This window comes from Schistocerca cancellata, chromosome 3, assembly GCF_023864275.1.
Source record: "Schistocerca cancellata isolate TAMUIC-IGC-003103 chromosome 3, iqSchCanc2.1, whole genome shotgun sequence".
NCBI classification, from domain to species: domain Eukaryota; kingdom Metazoa; phylum Arthropoda; class Insecta; order Orthoptera; family Acrididae; genus Schistocerca; species Schistocerca cancellata.
Window position 1 is genome coordinate 796830483 of NC_064628.1, and position 21460 is coordinate 796851942.

The 21460-nt window shown below is 41.1% G+C and overlaps 1 protein-coding gene across 1 annotated transcript in view; it reads right to left on the bottom strand.

Annotated features, from left to right (window-relative positions):
* LOC126175860 (proton channel OtopLc-like) overlaps positions 1-21460 on the bottom strand; it is a 148575-nt gene that overhangs the window by 51602 nt on the left and 75513 nt on the right. The window lies entirely within an intron of this gene.

A 21460-nucleotide genomic window follows, 5' to 3' on the forward strand; every position in this document is an offset into this window, starting at 1 on the left:
ACTTTTCGAGCCGTATATGCGTACGTAAGTTTAGCATCGTCCCATATATACGTACCTATGACGTCACACCCCAGTCTCACAGCCTTCCAGTAGCTTGGTAGCAGCCCAACGGGACTATGCACGTGCGATGCGCTCACATACACACACACACACACACACACACACACACACACACACGCGCGCGCGCACACACATATGTACACTCCTGGAAATGGAAAAAAGAACACATTGACACCGGTGTGTCAGACCCACCATACTTGCTCCGGATACTGCGAGAGGGCTGTACAAGCAATGATCACACGCACGGCACAACGGACACACGAGGAACCGCGGTGTTGGCCGTCGAATGGCGCTAGCTGCGCAGCATTTGTGCACCGCCGCCGTCAGTGTCAGCCAGTTTGCCGTGGCATACGGAGCTCCATCGCAGTCTTTAACACTGGTAGCATGCCGCGACAGCGTGGACGTGAACCGTATGTGCAGTTGACGGACTTTGAGCGAGGGCGTATAGTGGGCATGCGGGAGGCCGGATGGACGTACCGCCGAATTGCTCAACACGTGGGGCGTGAGGTCTCCACAGTACATCGATGTTGTCGCCAGTGGTCGGCGGAAGGTGCACGTGCCCGTCGACCTGGAACCGGACCGCAGCGACGCACGGATGCACGCCAAGACCGTAGGATCCTACGCAGTGCCGTAGGGGACCGCACCGCCACTTCCCAGCAAATTAGGGACACTGTTGCTCCTGGGGTATCGGCGAGGACCATTCGCAACCGTCTCCATGAAGCTGGGCTACGGTCCCGCACACCGTTAGGCCGTCTTCCGCTCACGCCCCAACATCGTGCAGCCCGCCTCCAGTGGTGTCGCGACAGGCGTGAATGGAGGGACGAATGGAGTCGCTTCTGCCTTGGTGCCAATGATGGTCGTATGCGTGTTTTGCGCCGTGCAGGTGAGCGTCACAATCAGGACTGCATACGACCGAGGTACACAGGGCCAACACCCGGCATCATGCTGTGGGGAGCGATCTCCTACACTGGCCGTACACCACTGGTGATCGTCGAGCGGACACTGAATAGTGCACGGTACATCCAAACCGTCATCGAACCCATCGTTCTACCATTCCTAGACCGACAAGGGAACTTGCTGTTCCAACAGGACAATGCTCGTCCGCATGTATCCCGTGCCACCCAACGTACTCTAGAAGGTGTAAGTCAACTACCCTGGCCAGCAAGATCTCCGGATCTGTCCCCCATTGAGCATGTTTGTGACTGGATGAAGCGTCGTCTCACGCGGTCTGCACGTCCAGCACGAACGCTGGTCCAACTGAGGCGCCAGGTGGAAATGGCATGGCAAGCCGTTCCACAGGACTACATCCAGCATCTCTACGATCGTCTCGATGGGAGAATAGCAGCCTGCATTGCTGCGAAAGGTGGATATACACTGTACTAGTGCCGACATTGTGCATGCTCTGTTGCCTGTGTCTATGTGCCTGTGGTTCTGTCAGTGTGATCATGTGATGTATCTGACCCCAGGAATGTGTCAATAAAGTTTCCCCTTCCTGGGACAATGATTTCACGGTGTTCTTATTTCAATTTCCAGAAGTGTATATTAGCGCGCGCCAGATTTGCAGTAGTTTTAAGCAAGGAACTTTAAAGCGAGAAAATTTTTATCGAAGAAGTAGCGTACATACAAATTTCTACAAGACATACATGAAATGAAGAGCTGGTAGATTACTTATTTTCATATATTAACAAATAATAGCAGCTTCTCGAAGTTCTTCCTCTATTGTAATAATTTCATTCTCATGCGAGTTGTTGACGGCTGTTATTGAAGCAAGCAGGAAAATTAAACGTTCGACAATTTCATTTGGGTTATTCCATTGAATGTAGTCAAAAAGTGATTTATTGGAGTAGCTCTTCCAGTCTTTAGCGCCAACTTTTTTCTCGTCCTTCCTTATTTTCCTCTTTTCCAGGTACATAGTACATTCTTTTTCCCGCACGTATTTCACTTTCGATTTCCGCTGCTTTTTCACTTTTGTATTTGTCATCTTCGTCATTGTCTCTAGTGTCTTCTTCTTCTTCGTTGTCACCGTCGTCGTCGTCGTCGTCGTCGTCGTCGTCGTTTGCTGCGGAAGATGCCAGGGAGGTGTCATGTTTTGTAGACTGCAATCAACGGGTATATGATGCGTGTATCGTACTCACTGTCTGCACTTACAGGTTTGAAGGGCAGGTAATGCTGCCTCGTTGATTGCTTTGAGAATTCTGGCTTAATTTTAGGAGATCACGGGAAGTGTAATACATAGGCCTGATTTTGAACAGTCAATTGTTTAATCCCCTAGTTCCCGGATATCTTTAAATTCATTTAAATCATTTCCGCCGCCTTCCACTGGCGAGTTTTCAGTCATCCATCCACCTTCTGACGGATCGAATCTGATGCCACACACAGTGTAAGGGGCTCTATCTATTGGTTTATTAAAATATGAATCTAGCAGTCGACCTGCTGCAATCTCTGCTACGGGTGTGTTTCGTGTCTTTTCACTTTTTTATCCTTTACCTTCGCACATATTGATGTTGCCGTCCCATGCAGCAGCATCAACAGCAGCCGCAGGAGCGGTAGTGCTAATGTTTTCTTTTTTCGGAAATCGTCCTTTATTAAGAGAAATCAGTTCTCTTTGTGGCTGTGAAACGGGTCTAAATGTCTTCCCTAGAAAAGACTTGATTTGAGCTTCTCTTTTATGAAGATCTAATAGTTTTCTTCGAATGTTCTGTCAAGTTATGATGACCTATTTTTAAATGTTAATGTTTCTTTCCACAGGAGAATTCCGAAGCATGTTGTCATTGTCAACTGGTCAGTCACCGCCTGAACTGAACTTATGTAACTGCCTCAATTTATATAATCCGGTAGTCTAATTCTGAAGTGAACTACTTCCAATTACGCGATCCATTCATCTGAACTTGAATCTGACTCCCTTGCGCACAACAATCTCAGTGTTCATCGAAAGTTAGTGTGTGCTCCCATTCAGTTCAAAGACAATTGTTTCAATAACTGGGCTAATAGAGCGCAAAATGACTTCACCAACGTAGGGTAATATATACATGTATTGACCATTGTGTAAAACGTAAGCCAGTTTCTTGGGATTTCCGGGAGGAATGCTGTCAGTTCTAAGAATGAAACAAAACCTCAAGTTTACCTGCTTTTCAAAATATCCTTTCGTTTTCACATCTGAGTCTAAAATCGACTCACGTGATAGGTTTGCTCTGAGCGTCTAAAACTCGTTCTGTTACATTAAGCAGGTCAAAAAACTCTTCTACCTTTACAGCCATAGAGACACGTATATTGCTTTTTAGCTCACTGAAGCTGCTAAGTTTAGTTTGCAGTTTTTGGAACAAAGATCAACATAATTTTTTATTGCTGTGTCACTCCATTTCGGCTTTGCCAACTCAGAATCGACTTTTTCTCTTACACGCTGCTCAGAATTTTCAATTCTTCTTCGAGTGTCATCCACATATTTTTTCGAAGCTGCATAGTGATTATTTGCGGGATCTGATAATTTACCGATATTTTTACGTTTCTTGACCTTAAGTGAAGCTTCAGTTACATCTAATGTGTTTCTTTTTACACTGCTTTGTCTACATAAGCTTTTGTGCAAGTGTCATGCTTCTCAGTAGGATCATGAAAAACACTTAAACGTTTATTATTGAAATATACTTCTGTATCAGTGGTATACGTGGTTCAAAAGAAAGAAGCCATCTGCGGCAATAATTTTGCCTAGAGAGTATCAGTATAAGATTTTGTTTCAGAATTATGATATACTTTTCCTCTAGGCGGCAGGCCTTCACCATTAGTGTCCATTATTTCTGACATAACCGATGTACTTTATCGACAAGACCTGTAATAACGTGGGAGTATGAGTGTAATTTTCAATCCACATACTTTTTATTAGCAATGTCATTGCTGTAATGAGGATCTAGCACCAGCAACAGAGTGTTGCTGTTGCTGTTGCTGCTGCCGCTGATGTTCGATGATATTGCATTTGCAGAAGCTATAGCGATAACACTCTGTACTGGTTAAACCTACCGAGTTAAATACAAATATAATTGTCAAAATTAACGACCATTGTTTAAATCATCATCTTTGCTAGTAATGAGAAGTCATAGGTGTTCCAACTCCATGCTCGCCTACACATTTCAAGGAATTAATTGAATGTTATATCGGGATTAACATGATCACTGAATACATGCTTTAAATTACGCTCATCTTGCTTGAAGAGGGAAGTAACATTAGTATTATCTCTGATTAACTGCTTCGGAATTTTACTGTTTTTTTTTTAACTATATATAAACTGTCTACACCATAATGAGGACCCACGGAAAAGTATGATTTCGTGTGATCTTGTTTGTCTGTCACAAGCAATTTCATCAACGATAAAAACTGAAAGCGGGCATGCTTGATATGGCGCAATTACATCTTCCTAACTGGAAACAGTAAAATACACAATATCACTTAGGGTCTTCAAGACTTCTTCGAGAAATTTTTACTCGTATTGTTGTTTTTAAGTTTGAGACCGTTTTCTTAAATTAGAAGATTAACAACTTCATTCGTTTTTCCGCAGTTGGAAGGGCCTGCTAGTATACATCTAATCGTATCAGGAAATAGATCACCATGTCTACGATCTTGCTCTTGCAGTCAATCTCTGCGTTCAGTAATAGGACTAATAGGAAGTCGAAGCGCATGCTTCCTGAAGTCCATTTCAGTCATTCTAAAAAGTCTTCCCATCTTACAATTGCTAATATAAGAGAGCTTTCTAATTTAAAAGACGAGTCTTTAGTTAGCAACGAAGAAGTGTCACAACAACAACAACAACAACAACAACAACAACAACAAGAAAAAGAAAAAGAAGAGGAAGAAGAAGTAGCATGGTAGCTTCTTCTTAAGCCCATTATTAAGAAGTTACCTGTCGAATTTCATTTGCCTGGTTACTCGTACAGCGGTCCAGGGACAAAGTTAGAGGAACGGCTCAAAAGAGGTGACATTGGTATGAATCCATCAAATTAAGCGTGTAGAGAACATGACATAGCGTACGCAGTTCACCCAGACAGTTTTCCTGACAGACATCAAACAGACCGAATTCTGGCTACAAAAGGATGGGGAAGAGTAAAAGCAAAAGATACCTCTTTGAAGGAGTAGTTAGCTGCTTCAGCCGTGACAGGTGCAATGAAAGCCAAATTTAAAATGAGGATGGTCATTAAAAAAAGGTTTAAAACAGCTGGTGGTGTACTGAATAATATAATTAAAGAAGTTCGAAGTGGTCTTAAGTATGCGAAGCCAGGCAGTAATCTGATGGCAGTTTTGAAAGCCGCTCGTGAAACTGTTTCACAAATTGCACCGACGAAAGCCATGGAGAAATTACTCGATAGAGAGCAAATAATACCCAATCCCAAAAAAAGGTGGAATAATACCTCTAATTCTAATATTTGTCGACTTATCGGCACTCACAGGACTAACGGGAGGTGTTGTTGGAATTGCTAAGGCTGTTAATGATGTGAAAAGTGATGGAAAGCAGTTAGCTGAAGTGTTGAGGCTTCGTAGTGTACTTGAGGCATTTGCTTTGCGTGAAGGGAAAGGTCTGTACTTAGATCCATACTGGAAAAATTGTTTCGGTCTGCACTTAACAGGTAGAAATGGAACGAGAAAAGAAATTCTCCATAAACAATATTTCTACAAGACCACTTACCAACATCAACTTACACCATTACGCTAAAAAGCTTTCGAGGTGTTTTTATGAGAGATACTTCACCTTAAAGGCCTAAAACCTGTGAGAGTGCAGTTATTAATCTCAATACCAATGAGGAACCCGAATCACACTTGGTAACTTACAAAAAAAAAGGTTAATATTGTCTACAATTTCGATAGCATTGAAACTTTGCCATCTCCTCCACAAATAGTAATATATCTGAAAAACTGTGTGATAAAATGTAACTACAATACGTTTCAGTCACTTAATAGCCAGAAAGGTGGTCATTTATGTTTAAAGTTTCTGAATTCTAAATAGAACAGCCAGTCTTGTTGGACACTGTTGTAATCTAAAAATGAACATTGAACATGGTGGAATGTTAAGTCTGATGGGTAAAATTTCGCTTCCAACTGCTATCTTCAATCCTGTGTTAAATTTATCCCTACATGTTTACGAAATTGCTCTTCTGAACCTTTTCATATATAATTACATCCACAATGTTACATTTGTAAATATAATATCTACCTCGACAACTATACAGGGTGAGTCACCTAACGTTACCGCTGGATATATTTCATAAACCACATCAAATACTGACGAACCGATTCCACAGGCCGAACGTGAGGAGAAGGGCTAGTGTAATTGGTTAATACAAACCATACAAAAATGCACGGAAGTATGTTTTTTAACACAAACCCACGTTTTTTAAAATGGAACCTCGTTAGTTTTGTTAGCACATCTGAACATATAAACCAATACGTAATCAGTGCCGTTTGTTGCATTGTAAAATGTTAATTACATCCGGAGATATTGTAACCTAAAGTTGACGCTTGAAACCTCCGACGTTCAGTTGCGTGTTGTAACAAACACGGGCCACGGTCGGCGAGCAGCATCTGCAGGGACATGTTTACGATGACGACCGCGTTTACGAGTGTGGCTGTAGTGCACTGTTGTGGTTTGGTCTAGCTGCCGCAGTGTCCGCATGTAGCGCATGCTGCTATTGTTATTCTGCATTCGTCTCCGCACGCAGACCAACTGTAGTACGCCGTGTTACCAGACGTCTGTGATAGTGTAGTGTTGTAGGAACTGTGACCATGGTGTATTCGAACTCTGAAAAGGCGGAGATGATACTCATCTATGGCGAGTGTCGACGAAATGCAGCTGAAGCCTGCAGGGTGTATGCAGAACGGTACCCGGACAAAGAGCATCCAACGTGCCGCACACTGCAAAACATCTACCGCCAACTGTATGCAACAGGTATGGTCGTAGCACGCAAACGGGTCCGTAACAGGCCAGTCACAAGAGAAGCGGGTGCAGTTGGTGTGTTAGCTGCTGTTGCCATGAACCCACACATGAGTACACGGGACATTGCGAGAGCCGGTGGACTGAGTCAAAGTAATGTCATGCGCATACTGAATCGTCGCCGCTTTCACCCGTTTCATGTGTCGATACATCAGCAATTACATGGTGATGACTTTAATCATCGAGTGCAATTCCGTCAATGGGCATTAACAGAGAATGCGTTGCAGTTGTACCTGTTTACCGATGAAGCGGGTTTCACAAACCACGGGGCAGTGAATCTACGGAATATGCATTACTGGTCCGTGGACAATCCTCGCTGGCACAGACAGGTAGAGCGACAGCGACCGTGGACTGTAAATGTATGGTACGGAATCATCGGCGACCACCTCATTGGTCCTCACTTCATTGCAGGGGCCCAAACAGCTGCAACATACATCGCGTTTCTACAGAATGATCTGCCAACGTTGCTCGAAAATGTCCCATTGGAAACGCGTCGACGTATGTGGTATCAGCATGATGGTGCACCTGCACATTCCGCAATTAACACTAGGCTGACCCTTGACAGGATGTTCGACGGGCGTTTCATAGGACGTGGAGGACGCATAAATTGGCCAGCCCGTTCTCCTGATCTTACACCTCTGGACTTCTTTCTGTGGGGTACGTTAAAGGAGAATGTGTACCGTGATGTGCCTACAACCCCAGAGGATATGAAACAACGTATTGTGGCAGCCTGCAGGGACATTACACCAGATGTACTGCGGCGTGTACGACATTCATTACGCCAGAGATTGCAATTGTGTGCAGCAAATGATGGCCACCACATTGAACATCTATTGTCCTGACATGTCGGGACATAATCTATTCCACTCCGTAATTGAAACGGAAACCACGTGTGTACGTGTACCTTACCCCTCATGGTAATGTACATGTGCGTCAGTGAAAAAGACCAATAAAAGGGTGTTAGCATGTGGACTTAATGTGCTGTTCCAGTCTCTTCTGTACCTAAGGTCCATCACCGTTCCCTTTGGATCCCTGCGTAATTCGGTGCTCTCCGATACACACGATCGAACAGCGGAGGAATGGTATTCAAACGTCAACTTTAGGTTACAATATCTCCGGATGTAATTAACATTTTACAATGCAACAAACGGCACTTATTACGTATTTGTTTATATGTTCAGATGTGCTAACAAAACTAACGGGGTTCCATTTAAAAAAACGTAGGTTTGTGTTAAAAAACGTACTTCCGTGCATTTTTGTATGGTTTGTATTAACCAATTACACTAGCCCCTCTCCTCACGTTCGGTCTGTGGAATCGATTCGTCAGTATTTGATGTGGTTTACGAAATATATCCAGCGGTAATGTTAGGTGACTCACCCTGTATAGGTGATCCAGAAATTTTGGATAAAGACATCCTGAAACATGGAACATACAAATTGCATGATATTTTTTCAACGTTATTAAGAAAAATTGATGCATACAACTTGAAAGTTGACAGTGATAGCTCGACGGGTAAGACACCGAGTCGATGCCAGATTAGGAGTAATGTGACTATAGATTTTCATCTCCCTGAGAACATAGGCTCAGTTTTAGATTTCGCAGATACCGTAGTTGATAAAAATGTCTTGAAGTCGGCTGCACATCCAGTTAACATTCAAAGTGTTAATGTCTTCCTTGTTGACTGTAACATCTCCAGTGGCTCATTTCATAATGGGGAAACTATATGCACATTACATCAGTTTGCACCGGCTGTTCCACCATGATATAAGATTGTGGAAACGCCAAATTTGTCCATTTACGTGCCAATACTTGCAATATGTGTTTTAGAATTCAGTGTAGCAATTAGAGATCAAGACGGAAATCCTGTCGATTTTGACGGAGAAGAAATAACTTTTCGCTTGCATTTGAGGAGAATATGCTAAAAAAAGAAAAGGAATGGGTATCGCATACAAACAGGGTGCCTGCATAAACAAAGACACCAGATACCTTGACAGTGTTAGCAGTAACAACAATAAAAGCAAAGAAGAGGAAACTCTAGGCAATAGATAAATACTGTCATGACTGGGATATAGAGTAAAATAAAAATAAATCTGCAAGCTCTCAATCGAGTCTTTCGACTTTAATTGATCAAACAGGAGGAAACTAAAAAGAAGAGAGAGAAAAAATTATGAATGTAAGAGAAAAATTCTCGTCGAAAACTCTGTTCCTCGTCTTCAGTATCATAAGCATAAAGCTTTTGGTCAACCGGCTTTTGCTCAGAACGATTTCATATCAATTGTTATACAAAATGAAAGCACTTACCTGCTGCCCTCTGAGAGTCAACTGTATATAGTAGGACGATTTTTCAACACAGAAGGGAAGGGGAAAGATACTGATAATGAGTTAACAAAACACTCTACACTTTATCTATTTTCGGATATTCAATACCGTCTCAATAACTAAATTATCAACCATGTACTTAATCCAGAAATTGCAACGTTAATGAAAGGATATGTATCTTTTACACCAAGTGAAGCAAACGCATCACAAAATGCCGGATGTGGGACAAGAAGCGAAATGAAAGAGTTAGTCGATGACGATGGACGTTTTAATTTTTGCGTTCCGCTTAAAATGAACTGAAGCTTTGCAAGGTTAGCAACAAGATTATTTTAGACGCTTGTCTTGAACTGGTACTGATTCGTAGTAGACAATATATTAATTGTATTGTCTCAGATAAAGCAGATACCAAATAAATAACGTAATTGGAGAAAATACTCTGGAAAATGCCACATGTAGAAGTTTATAAAAAGCAAAAAATATCACTGTGGAACAGCTTAAAAGGTGATACCTCACTGTGGGCTAATTGAAAGAATTGGGCCAGAAACCAGCTCATGGACATGGCAAATTAAATTTAATACAACTCTTGAAACAGCAAGTTATATGATATTGGCTTTTCATTCACACCGAAATTCGATTACTACTAACTCCACTTTATTCGACAAAATAAACATATCAGACTTGAACGTGTATTTAAATTCATCTAAATTCCCAGAGAAGAATTTTCCTGTCGATTTTGACACGAAGACTACTGCACAAGCATTTGAAATGTATGCATATTTTCAGTCATTGTATTATGGAGAGAGTGGTTTAAGAAGACGAGGAAACCGACTCATGAACTGTATCGAGTTCCAGAACTGTCCCATATTTTTCATTGACTGTTCAAACCAAGACGAAACTCTGAAATTTTCCATCGTTAGCAAGGAGATCGAAACAGAAACAAAAAAAAGGCATTTGCAAAAAATACAGTAGCTTACTGCTTGGTCATTCATGTTTCATTAATAACTCCATCAACCAATCAGGCTGCAAAGTGTACACAGACATAAAAGGAAGTGCTACAATCATTTCATCATTACTGTTCTTTATCGCCAAAGGAGAGGGGAAAAACAGAAAGTTATGAACGAAGTTATGATAATTAATGCCAATTCAGACGATCAGTCAGAGTGTAAGTCATAAATTTAAGTGCTGGAAGTGAATGTCTACTACAAGTTCTGGACACAGAAGCCTCTTTCAGTGCACTGAACTCTTTGTTACAATCACTACTAAAAGAGAACAGTGACTGTAAAGCGCTACTGTTTTCACAAAACTTACTGTGCCCATTCGTCCTAAGTATCCTGCAACAAATTATTCCTGAAGATGTCAAAAAGCTCCTACTGGATAACTATGGATTCGACTGTTGTGCTAGAAAGAAAGATGGAGTTATTACTGTTGTGGCTGATTCTGACGCTAACTTCTTATTCGTACGGATTAAATCGAAAAATGTTTGTAAACTACTTTTAGAAATTTATAAGAAACTTTTCGAGTGTCAGCATGTGAATGCGGTGGACTGTTATTTGTTTCCTACACACTGTTACCCTCTATGTGTGACATTTTACATAACTTTCGCAGATGGACACAAGTTCTTAAGAACGATGTTCTTATTTCTAAATATCAGCATTGTTATAAGCATTATAACGTAAATGCACGTTGTCAGATTGATGGTCCACCTCCTACTAAAATGAACTGTAGAGGTGACAGAAACGAACTTTCTGATGAAACAAAACAAAATTAATGTAATACGTATTTTTATTTTCTCACAATAAATTAGTTCCAAATCACATCCTATGTTTATTTTGTTTCCTTTCCCACTTAGTTACAAAGAATATACATAAATCAGTTACAATACATATTTTTTTGTTGTCACACATTAATTCAGTCAAAATCATAATAAATCAGTTACAAAGCACGTTTAATGTTTTCCAACAGTAAGAAATCAGACATTATCATCATCATTATCCTTTTTTAGGCGGTAGTGGCTTCAAAAAATTACTAGTTTTAACTGCAAGTGCAAATCGTGTATCATGCTGAACTGGCAAGTCAGTGTTGTTCAATAGTGTGTACTACATGGCTTTTCGATTGCATAACATACTATGTGGCAGATTTAACATCTGAATTTAGTACACAGTTTCTGTAATCGTCAATGGTCAACTTTTTAATGGAAGACTCCTTGACACCCTTTCGCCCTACGCATTACACGTTGTGACTCAGGCTCGAGAGCGTACAGCTTAGCTCACAGACTGATAAATTCAGTTATGGGATCTCCATTTAATTCATCGTTCAATAATCCTGCCATCTTCTTATTAAGAAGTGGAATATTATATCTGTTGTCTACAAGGTAGCCTGAAGTGTCAAACCATTTATGAACATCATTCTTGATATCTTCATAATTATTGGAAATTTTAATATGATAAACTGAGCTGTCGGTTTTAGTGCAACACAGTTTCAGATGATTTGCTGGAAACTTGTTCAGTATGTATTTATAATGAAACTCTATGAGAAGAGTCTTTCGTATGTCTAAAACGGCCATTTCTACTGCTATTGGTTTATAAAACACAAAATTAACTTTATTTAGTTCAATACAACTAAATTTTCGTTAAATATTACACTCCTTTTAAACTTAGGTTTAGCAATCAGTGCAGCCGCTCCAAATTTATCGCTCCAGCATTTTGCTAGTTTTGTATCTACCAGCTTTCTTGCATTTTGCTTTCTTTAGCCGAAAACACGGTTATTCATAAGTTTGAAGAATTTTTTTTTTAAATCATTGCTCGTACTTATACTTCCCGTGCGTTAGTGACAAGGTATGGTTTCATCCATGGCGCTTGCTTTAGTGATAGTATTCTGTGAATACTTGTGTTGAAGGCAATGTTTTAAACTCCTGTAATGTATTACATAATTTTTCTTATCACACAAAGCATAAATTAATTTGTTTGGAGCACTAGAGCAGGACACAATGGTAGATCGGAATGTAGATCACGGATATATTCGGGATGTCAAACATCTACTTCTAATGTATCCCACATCGGAATCATCTCGTACTTTCGTCACATCAAAAGTACCAAATGTTTTCGAGGCAACCCTAGCAAAGTCTGAGATAGGAAGGTGTTGCATCATTGCGCAACTGTAGAGGCTATTGACATAGAGATAATTATATAAAGGAAGATTCATTGTAATTAGATATAAACCTATTGTTTGCAACAGCATGCCGACAAGAGCAATGAACAATTTCACCTCTAATACCTCGCTCTACAAACTTAAGTTGTTCAATGTTAGTGATGAGCTGCAGTTATGTTTCGCTAGTTTTAAGTCAAGCGACCCATTCCAAGCCAGGAGAAGTAACGTGATGAGCTGGGTCTCACTCACGTGTTTTAATGCACAAGTAGTGAAAGTTATTAAAGAGACGTCAGATAACTGCAGCACTTCAATTTTCAAATACAAATCAGAGTACTCCCATAGAGTCTTGGGTTTGAATAAATGCCATACATCGCATGCGCTTTGGTAATCAGATTCTCTGACAATTCTACCACATGTTAACAAACTTTTAAAGTTTTCAATCAGAGGTAAGTGGTCCTCCACGAAAACAGATTCGTTGCTCACTTACTCATACGGGAATATACCTTTTTGATTGATTAAATTAAACTCGTTATCACCAGAAAAGTATTTCGTAATTATCTTGAGTTCCTTCGATTTCAAGTATGAGGCACGCTTTTTGAGCGAAGATGTCAAAAAGTTTAACGTGTCTATTAACTGGAAATTCATACTACATCACATTACTGTGCATTACTGGAATACTTCTCGTTAATGTGTTGTACGTCTCCATAATGAATAGAAACAGGGCCTGGATTTAACATAATTTCTTCATCATCATTGTCATCAACTAGCACCGTTTTTTTACAAAATGCTTCTTATCAAAAAATGGTAGTTCTAATTTGTCAGATTGTGGAACACTACAGGTACTGTAAAACGGGGTCTATATTTTATGCTGCAGCCAGCATGTGCCGCGCCTCTGTACACACCTGGGAAATAACAATGGTCTCGGTGCTTCCCGACACCTTTCTGAAAGAGTTATTATGCAAATATTTGTATGTTATCTCACTAACAATGTCCATTACAATTCGTAAAGTCTCACTGCAGTGAAATCTTGAGGAAACTGATCTGCGCTCTCTAAAAGAACGTAAATGTGGCACAGAATTTGTCTCGCGAGATACGTTAGTGTTTACAGCAAAAGTATCAGGTATTGTTGAAGATGCGAATGCAATTTCTGAAGTGAATGCAAAAATAGTGCAGCTACTTAAGAAGGACTGCTTTAAGGAAGGGGAACATTTTACTGTCTTTGAAGTATATGATAAATAAGAGTGCATCTACTACTACACAGAATTATTTGTGAGCAAGTTTAATAATGTAGCTGACTACTATATCAAAGACATTCTATTTGTACTCTACAGAGTACCCTGTCATAATGCATTTTAGTGTCAGTTTGATTTTGTTTACGGCGCTACTTGTTTCAAAACGTGGCTAGAGGATGGAGACGTTTCATTTATTTATTCGAATTGTAACAATTTGTTGTCTGCAATAGACGACACTTCGGCAAGCGCTGGAAGAGAACAATGAGTGCACGGTCTCCAAAGCGTATTAAATTAAATTTGGATCAGCGGGAAAACAGTGATCTGGAATGGGTTTCTGTAGAATTTGTTTTCAAGAATCGAATATATACGAGTGAAATAACAAATCCGGTTGGTTTCAAGGCTCCCAGATACTTCTTGCATGCCTGTTTCCCCGTCATTGACAACAGACTGCGAAATATCAAAAGGGCTCTTGGAATTAATTTTTTACTTGTCTGCAACTTTGACCTGCCTAAGTCAGATGAAGTAAAAGAAATGGGCATGAACGCAAAGAATGTTGATTTATTATCCTCCGAAATTGACAATGGTTGGTACTCAACTAGTGTTAAAGACAGTAAAGAAACTGGAGGCTTTCCAAATGAGAGATTCCGGCTGGGCACTACGAGACATAGTAAAATAGCGAGTTAATGTTAATGAAAATCGAGGGTTTCATGCACGGCAATACAGAAAACAGTCAAAAGTGATAGCAAATAAACATGTAGTAATTAACGTTCGCTCAAAAGACGATGCCTCTTTTAAGTGGGCAGCTTCAGCTGGTTTGTACCCTGTAAATACGAATGCAAAGTGTGCTTTTGTATATGTGTCACATGCAAATAAATTAAACTTTGACAACATACCTTTTCCTACAAAGTTGAAACATACGCACATATTCGAAAAACAGACTAAAACATCTCTATTAACGTTTATGGTATCTAGTATTCTGATTATGAGTGAATGGTCGTCAGTGACGGAGATGAAGACGGTGAAGAGAAGAGGAAAATACGAGGAAAAAAAAATCAAAGTTGTTCCCCTGCATGTTACGAAGTACCACCATGAGAAACACGCAAAACTGTTACCGTTACTGGTCGAAAACACAGATATTTGCCATTTCTATTATATAAAAAACTTGTCGAGGCTAGCAGATTATAGCATTACTGCTCGTACTAAGTCTATAGCTATATGTCATCGCTGCCTGTGTTACTTTAGTTCCAAATAAAAGTTAGAGGCACATTTGACTGAGTGCGTAGGGATTAAGCCAGTCAGCAGTATGATGCCTCAGCAGTATCATGCCTAGTGGCAAGAAACAGTACCTAAAATTTAGCAACTTCAGCAACAAGCTAAGGGTGCCTTTTATAATTTATGCTGACACGGAACGCATGCTAGAACCAGTCGCTACTTGTAGTCGTAGCAGTAATTCACACCAAGTACATTTACATACTCCATTCAGTATAGCCCATAGCTGTAGCTACAACGATGAATATTCAGCGTTTAAACTGTACAGAGGTCGTGATTGCATGGAATGATTTACTCAACAGCTCTATGCAGTGGATGACATTGTCAGTGGCCCTTTAGCGCAAAATAAAGATATTATTTTAAGCCTTGAGGAAGAATCAGCTTTTCTCTCTGCGAAGCAGAAACGTTAGTGTTTGTGAAACTGTTTCAAAGTCAACGATGTCCATGCTGTTCAGTCTACCGCGATATATCGTAAGGACTTGCCCTGAGTTCAAAAATTGGAATTCGTCTCCGGTGAGGGCAGAGAACCACGCTGGCATACTTTGCAGTCCTTTTAAGTAGACGACAACTGCTGCTCCTAACTTGATGGTTGTACGCCTAGAGCTGAAAATCGAGTACTTTTCTTCTTGTTCTAGCGTAGACAGCCGCCAAGCGCGGCTTGTATTGCCTCCCTCACCTAGGCATTTCAAGTTCTGTAAAACAGAATCAGAAGCATCCCTGTTCTCTTTAGTTACACAACAAGCAGTCACTATACATGAAAAAATGTTTGACAATTAGCAGTAAATAATACATGTTGAACTTACATTTTTTGAAGAGTTGCGTGTGTGTTGCTTTCCCATAGAAAAGACGGTGTCAGACGACGACGATGATGATGACAATGGCGACAATGACAGACACCACCCGCAAAAAAGGCGATGTTGATCCTGACAGAAAATCTCTGTCGCTTGCAATAAAAGCAGAATATCCTTTTCCAGAACATTCTCGGAGAGAGAGAGAGAGAGAGAGAGAGAGAGAGAGAGAGAAAGAAAATGGGAGAGGTCCAACCTAACACCACTTCCTACTGCTATTGTTTTTGTTGTTCTTGCTGTAAAAGAAACATACGTTGCAGACTCTCGGGTCGATGAACCAAAACAGAAACAGTCAGCTGCTGAGGAGAACACCTCAGTGCACGTTTTTCCCTCTGCTGTGCGTCTTGCAACTCCTCATATGTCGCTCAGCACACGCTTGGTGTTTAAAGGAGGGACACTGGCAACTATCCCGCACGCACTGCAGGTTGCTTTTTTCGGCATACACTAAATAGCAAAAAGATAAAAAAAAATGCTACCACACTTTTGCACGCATAGAAATGCTTACGTTATGTTTTCCTTTGTCCTCCTCGTCTTCCAGAATGATGCTTGCAGTAGAAATACTGATGTGATAGTCATGTGGTGTGGTAGAGGGAGAGAACATTGACCGTGACACTCACCACCTTCCGCGTATACACAAAACACAGCTGGCACGCGTACAAGTGTTGTTACATCAGCTGTCCTGCTGGCGTTGTCATTGCTATTACTGATAATATCTGCTGGCTTCCTCCACATACATCACGTGCTTACACACAGTTTAGCTTCTGGAGAAGTTCGAGAGGAAGAAGAATACTGTTTTCTGCATTGCAGTCGCTCTTCCAAAAAAATTTTCTTCTTCTTCTTCTTCCCTGTTTCGATGTTACTAGTTAGCACTTCTGCTACAGCAGGAAGGCTATGATGTAACGAGGAAAAAAAATACACTAATACACAACACGTAAAACAAGATGCTTTTTAGAGAACTGCTATCAGTCGACATTACGGCGCTGAGAAGCTTTTCGCTATTGTCGTCGCTGTAGAAGCAATCTTCTTGTCACCCATCAGGAACAGGAGTTTCTTGTCACGTACACATACAATATCAAGCGTCTTATTTAGAACTGTACAATGATACCAGCCACGGTAGCAGTAAATAAGAAGATTACATGATTTCACCGCTGACTTTTCTTTTTCTTCCTTCCCATGAATGAAGACAGCATTCGTAGATCTGCAAGGATTGAAGGATGATGCAAATAATTTTGTGCCTAAACAAGCATTTGCTTTCCTCGTAGATGGAAGGCATATTATTGCAGAGGAATACGTCACTGTCGCCCAAGTTGTAGCCTTTAGCAGTCTATTAGAAATTACTCAGAAGATAAATCCCTGGCTCACACGTAATCATCACCACGAGCAGTGGGGAATGGATGGTGTGTCGTTACTGCGAGGAACACTTTGTGGGAGTTATGCAAATGTAGCGATTTTATTATGGTGATGGGTCAAGGGATCACCAATTTAGTACTGGATTGCAGCATGGAGGGTAAAAATAGTAGAGGGAGACCAAGAGATGAGTACACTAAGCACATTCAGAAGGATGTAGGGTGCAGTATTTATTCGGAGATGAAGAGGCTTGCACAGGATAGAGTAGCACGGAGAGCTGCATCAATCCAGTCTCTGGACCGCAAAAACAACATGAGTCAAGAAAAAGTAGAATGGACATCTGCTTTACTGGGTGTGCTTTGTGGTAGATTAGTCTATATGCAATCTTTCGACTGTCCCTCACTGAAAACTCCGAAAAAATCTTTCGGTATTCCTGAAGATCGACGTATGCCAGAGACTAACGTATTATGAGGTGGTACTTTGAGAGTAAATAAAAGCCGCGCGGGATTAGCCGAGCGGGCTATGGCGCTGCAGTCGTGGACTGTGCGGCTGATCCCGGCGGAGGTTCGAGTCCTCCCTCGGACATGGGTGTGTGTGTTTGTCCTTAGGATAATTTAGGTTAAGTAGTGTGTAAGCTTAGAGACTGATGACCTTAGCAGTTAAGTCCCATAAGATTTCACATACATTTGAACAATAAATAAAAATTCCTGTTAGAATATATGTACGTTCTTTCATTTTCTTCCTTCCTTCTTTTTCCCCGCATTCCACTCCATACAAGCAAACATTTTATAAAAATTCTGATATTTCAAAGGTATATTGTTTTCCATAAGGAACGGGTTAAGAAAGGAGCGTGATGCAAGCTGCCATGGCTGAAAAGGTTCATTGTGCTACCAAATGTGTCCTAGGAGGGCAGTTACCACAAAAGGACTTGATGATCTTCAACAGACATACTCAGTTGACATGACTGCATATTGAGAATGGAATTATGGAGGTAAATATTTATTAACAGTAATTGACTTTTATTAAAAATGAGCATGGGTTGCCGCTCTGAAGACTAAAACTGGTGTTGCAATTGCAGACGCCCTGAAAAATATATAAACAAAATGCAAGCGGATTCCAGTGGATTTACAAACTGATCGCGGAAAAGAATTCTGCAGTTATATGAAGTTACTACAGCATCTCAGAATTAACCATTACTCCATTTTTTGAAATTTGACAGCTTCCGTAGTCGAACGCTTTAACAGAACTCTCAAGAGTCTTAAGTTCAGGAAATCTGCTGCTCAGGGCTCATACAAATGGATTAACACTATGCAAGATATGGTCACACAGTATAATCATATGAAACACAGAACGATTAAAATGTGGCCAGTGGACGTAACAGATAATATTGAACTATATGAAATAAAACCGTCATAATTTCTGAACGGTTTGCTTTAAGACGTTGAAACTACACAGTTGACCGCAGGGAATGATGCGAATTAGTACGAGCATTGTTGTTTGGTTTAGCGATGGAGCCATCTTTCATTTGGATGGGCTCGTCAATAAGCAAAACTGGCGCATTTGAGGGACTGAGAATCCGTATTTCGCGATCGATAAGTCTCTGCACCCTCAACAGGTGACTGTGTCCAATGTCCAGTCACGGAATAATCGGTGCGATATTCCTCGATGGCACGATGACTACCGAACGATACCAGAATATTCTGGAAGATGATTTCATTCCCATTATCCAAAGTGACACTGATTTCGACAAGATGTTGTTCATGCAAGACGCAGCTCGATCCTATCGAATTAGGAGAGTGTTTGATGTCCTGGAGGAGCACTTTGGGGGCCGTATTCTGGCTCTGGGGTACCCAGAGGGAACTGGCATCGGTCTCGATTGGTCGCCATTTCTCCAGATCTGAACGCACGCGACTCCTTTATGTGGAGCTGTATTAAAGACAAAATGTACAGCAATAACCCGAAAACCATTTCTGAGCTGAAAACAGCCATTCAGGAGGTTATTGACAACATCGATATTCCGACATTTCAGCGGGTCACGCAGAATTTCGCTATTCATGTGCCTCACATCATCGCCAATGATGGCAGGCATATTGAACATGTCGTAACCGAAATCCGAATATATGTAGTGACGTTTACATCTTGAATAAAGTGTGTGCACGCCGTAGTTTGTAATTAATTTACGTTTCTTTTCATGGAGTTCAATAATTGTCACACTGTATCTACCATGTATAACAAAATCAAAATGGTTGATCCACGTCGGTCGAAATTCAAAACTGGTGATTACGTCAGAATTAGTAAACAGACTACAGTCTTTGACAAAGAATACACTGCAAAATGCTCCACGAAATTTTCAAAATATGTAAAGTGCAAGAAAGCGATCTGAGAACATATCTCTTAGAAGAGTACAATTCTTAGCCTATAGCGGGAGCTTTCTATGCTGAACAGCTACAAAAACTAAATGTTCGTCAACATATAGTGTTGAGAAAATCTTACGTAAGAAAGGTAGTAAAGCTCTGGTAAAGTGTCTTGGATTCAGCAATACACACACACACACACACACACACACACACACACACACAAAACTGGATTAATTTTCAAAAATATTCGCAATACACGTTTACATCTTACATATGCTGATTTAGATGTATGTGTATGAGTATGTGTGTGTGTGAGTGTGTTTGTGGGTGCATAGCAGCGCCAGGCCGCTGCCAAGCAGCTGCAAGGCTGCCAGACTGAAGTGTGACGTCATAGTGACGTATATACGGGACGGTGCTACGAGTGGAGCAAGATTCATATATCACCCTCAAAGCAGAACAATGAAAATGCACGCAATAAATATTTCATTGATGATGCAGATAATTACGTAACTGGAAAGCTATTTCTGCGCGATTGTGAACAATACAAAGAAAACCACCTTCTTAACAAATATTTCACAGCCTTTGGCGCTCAACACTTCCATGCTAGCAGAGATACTGTGAGAGAAACTGTTCCATATATTGGATTCGATTTTAAGAGACGCACTGTATACGAGTCATCATGTGCAACATATCTGAGAAAAGAGCATATTGCATTACATTTTTTACGAAAAAATGAACAGTCAGAATGAAAGCGGAAAGTGGTTTATTTATACTAACCGTGTTTTTTCACATATTGCTTAGTGAATGATTAGTGTCAATAAGTGGCAGTGTTCGAAGAGTATTATCAGACAACAGTGACGGTGTTCATTGTTGTGCATGCAGACAATGAGTCGTATTGCGTTTAGTGTAAACTTATCGCTTATGACTATAACAAAAAAAGTTTGGACTACCGTACAGAAACGGATAGAATAAATAAAAGGTACATGGGGACAAGGGAAGCCGAACTTTTGGCATTAATTAAGGGGCACCAACCATCTCTGGTCTATTCAACTCACAACAATTTGCAAGAAAATAATTCCCCTTCTACTCTTGTCATACCATCTATACTTAAATCCAATGGACGTGGTCTCGAATCTTGCAAACAGTAAGTTACGCCTTCGTAATACGTCAAGCATCTCGCTCTCTAACTTAGAGAAATAGCTACCTATGATTTTGCTGCTGTAAAGTAAACGTCGTGTGTCATCGAGCATAGTGTAATTCTGCCACTACTTTTCAGTGCTACGGAGTAAATCAGCAGCGCTGCCAAGGCTGTTGCGAAAGGGCTGTGGAAGTGGGCGCTCACGTCGCATATAGCACCACCACCAGCCTCCTTCCACACTGCCGTCCTGGAGCAAGTGCCCGAAATACCGACGACACAGCAGAAAGTCAGGACGCCCACGGCAATGGCAGGCCAAATGCTATACTTCCGGTCACCGCTTTGTTTTTGTGCACGTTGCAGGACGTGATGCCTCGACGCCGAAGGTAGGCGGCGAAAATGTGTAAATACCCATCAAGTTTGGCAAAGGCGTCTCAGTCTTGCAGCGCCATTTATGAGTGGAGGACTACACCAGGCGATGGGGCGACACGCCTCTGCAAGCGGTCACTACAAAACTTTGGCTCCACCACTGACGAGCCTATTGATGGTTCTAAGTCCAATGCCGTGGACACGGCGACATCCAGCCTGTGGGCCACCTTCGGGCTCACTTCGACTGCATTTAGCCTTCTGCGCTGGAGGACAGCTATTCGTGACTGGGGCTGTGTAGGCATTCCATCTTATGCGCTTGTGCAAAAAAACTAACGGTGTACGACTCGCTTCGCAAGGGAGGGCATCATCACTGGAGACTGTCTTCGTCCACAACAGCACCGGTAGT